We start from the raw sequence: 3,630 nt of genomic DNA, 5'->3' as shown, positions 1-3,630 counted from the left end.
AGAATGGGCATGCCAGGGCCTCTAGCTACTACCAATGAACTCCAGACACATGTGCCACCTTGTACATATGGCTTATGTGGGTTCTGGGCAATTGAACCTGGGTCTTTGACTTTGTAGGCAAGTGCCTTAACCACTAAGTCATCCCTCCAGTCTTCTTTATATATGCTTAATCACCATATTTTTCCTGATTTAAAAGATACATTTAGGGCAGGAGGTATGGCTTACAGGTTAAGGCACTTGCTTTCAAAACCAAAGGACCGAAGTTGGATTCTCCAGGACCCACATAACCCAGATACACAAGATAGCACATGATTCTGGAGTTCTTTTGCAGTAGCTGAAGTCTCTGCCATGCCCATTCTCTCTCTCTCTCTCCGCCTCTTTCTCTCAAATAATATTTTTTTGAAAGCTGCATTTATCTTATGCCTTTTATCCCAGCACTTGAGAGGCTAAAGTAGGAGGAACACTGCGAGTTTGAGGTCAACCAGGAGCTACACAGTAAGTTCCAGATTTGACTTGGCTATAGTGAGGCCCTGCTTCAAAATGAAACAAAATAAAAATAAAAATAAATAAAATAAAAGTGCATATGTAATCAAGGAAAAGGGTATCTAGAGTAACAGGAAAAGTACTGGGGGCTAATTATGTGTTCACCCTGGATAGCTACCTCCTAAACTTCTCAATTCATGTCAATAAAGTGAAAATTTAAGGCCATAAGAGTCCTGAATTATCAGTCTATAAGGTTAAAAACATATTTTTAAAAATAAGTGCTTTGCCAAAATTCTAGGGAGACAACATATTTTGGAATAAGTAATAGTATTTATTACAAATATTAAAAATTTAAGATAATATACTACAAATCACATTCATATAAAAATAATTTATTAATTCATTATTTATATTTAGAACATGTTTTAATTATATTATTATATAAGATTTTAAATTATCTGATGTACTTTGATATGATATTGAATATACTTCATTTTCTTATACATTACTTATAATATTTTAAATCTGATCAATATGTATGTAAATTCTAGTCAATATCAAATGTAAATTATCTTCCATCACTAATTGATACAGTTTTGCTTGTTAATTCCATCTGCAATATTTAGATAAAGATTTCTATGCAATATATATTTATTCTGAAATATGTGCTAGTAATACTAATTCAAGAGTTCTCTTTTATAATGTAGATACCAAGTTCTTCGTTCTGAAGATATGTTGCTTAGAAGAGTTAGGATGGAGATCAAGATTTTTATTTTATCTTATATTGTAAACATTGATTGATGCAGATAGTTCTGGAGCAAATTTTGTGAAATACTTTCATGGGCTACATGTAGGTGTGTGGCTAAGATAACTATGTGTGCTATATACAGAGCAGATGTACTTTGACTTCCAGAAATTGTAGCTCAAGATTACATGTCATGTGGCATTTTTGTTAATATGAAGGTGTCTAAGAACAAAACAATTCTGAAGTTGACATAGTGTCCATCAAACCAGTAAGATGGAACATGATTTCTGTATTGTCATCAGGTAATTTTCCTAACAAAGACTTTCCATTCTTTCATATGCAAAGGAGGGATACTCCTGACCCATTTTAATTTTGATTAGACATTAGTTTTTCTATAGCTTATTTTTAAGAGAATTTCTATCAAATGAAGTCATATTTCACTGAATGAAGTTTCTGAATACAACAGTGCTACAAATAAGATTAAAAAAAACAAGATGATGATTTCCAATTCACAGTATAAATTCATAAAACTGAATATTCAATATTTCTAGTATACCATGTGAGATAGTGATCTGCATTCATATACTTTGTCACATATGGAACTAATCTTGGAAATATTGAAAATATATATCAAATATTGCTATATATTGAGAAATTAAGACAAACAAAATATACAAAGTTGAAGTGTATCTAAACTTTTAAGTGTTGTTGTAACATTGAAACTAATTATTTTCAAGAGTTACCGAATGGTACATAGATTTATTTACAATTTGGCCCTGTTAGGCATTAATCTGTCCTCAAAGATTGTATATGAGAATTTTTCTTATATTTGATTTATTCATTAATTTGATAGATAAAGAGACAGATGGAGAGACAGAGGGAGGGAGAGAGAAAGAGAGAGAATGGGCACACCAGGGCCTCTAGCCAATGTACTTCAGATTCATGCACTACCTTGTGCATCTGGCCATGTGGGGGAATCAAACCTGTGTCCTTTGGCTTTGAATGCAAGTGCTTTAATCACTAAGCTACTTCTCCAGGCCCTGTATAAGGGAATTTTTTCAAGGGTTTATTTTTATTTTATTTATTTATGAGAGAGAGAGAGAATGGGCGTGACAAGGCTGCTAGCCACTACAAACCAACTCCAGATGCATGCACCACCCTCACATGTCTGGCTTTTGTGGGATCTGTGGAATTGAACCTGGGTCCTTAGCCTTTGTAAGCAAGTGCCTTAACCACTGAGCAACCTCTCCAGCCCCATGGGAAGTTTTAGTAAACACATTTGTCACTGAATTCTCCATTTAAAATCTTGGCTTGAATATCTGAAATGACAGCAGGGGTTGTAGCATTTAAGCATTCATTTGCCATAAGTGTACTTTGCTTCTTTAATTTATAAAGCTGTAATGTTTAGGTCCATTAGCATTCTATCTTCTTTTTATTAACAAGTTACAACAGTGCTATCAAACCAAAAGAAGAATTAAAGAACAGTTTTGGGTTTTATGGAGCATTGGGAAAGTTAACACTATAAGATTTTAACACTTTCAATTTTCAGTTTTTACCTTCTCTTTGCAGGTACTTAAGATTATGGTGATGATAGCAGTAACAAAAGAACCAACACTCAATTGCAACTGAAGATATGAAAGTTGCAAACATGATTGAAATCAGTACACTGTCTCAATAAACATGGATAGTTATATTTTGATATAAAACAATATTTCATAAACTTCTTTTTCTCCTTCATAGGTAAATCTTGTAAGCAGCAGTCATGTCCAAATTCTTTCTTCCTCTAAAAATGAGTTCAAGACATTTTTCAGTCTACCTAGTGCACACTGGGCTTTCTGGTCTCTTTGCCCTTTCCCATACCTCCACAGCCTCTCTCTTTCCTATACCTCCATAGTCTACCTTATTTCTCTTTCTCTCTTTCTGTGAGCTGGGCAGGATTTCCTTCTGACAGCCTGGGAAAGATGCCTAACTTTTCAATGCTAAATGGGTCCTCAGACACCCTGTTGGGTAGTGTCATCACTTACCAGGAAAGACTAGCTCAAAGGTAGGATTCAGCAAGTGTCAGCCACTGGTGAGCATATACCTGGCCTGGTGGAAAATGCAACAGTCACTAAGTCTGTCCTTGAAGCATGAATTAATCCCTAACACTTCCCCAGCCTCTCAACTGGCTTTACTTCACCAAGCATCATGCTGCAGAAGATTTTCTTATTTGCCATATACATTCTGATGTACACAGAATACTGGATTAGGAGCAATGTTATTGTGTGACCAACCATAACATCCTCTAAAATGAGCATGAAACTGTTTCCCAGGTAATCACAGATCAACTAAAGTTATAAAACTTAACTGGATTATGCCCCTCATTTTTTTTTTTTTTTTTTTGGTTTTTCAAGGTAGGGTCT

The sequence above is a fragment of the Jaculus jaculus genome, chromosome 11 (assembly GCF_020740685.1).
Source record: "Jaculus jaculus isolate mJacJac1 chromosome 11, mJacJac1.mat.Y.cur, whole genome shotgun sequence".
In the NCBI taxonomy this organism is placed as follows: domain Eukaryota; kingdom Metazoa; phylum Chordata; class Mammalia; order Rodentia; family Dipodidae; genus Jaculus; species Jaculus jaculus.
This window is presented reverse-complemented; position numbering follows the sequence as displayed.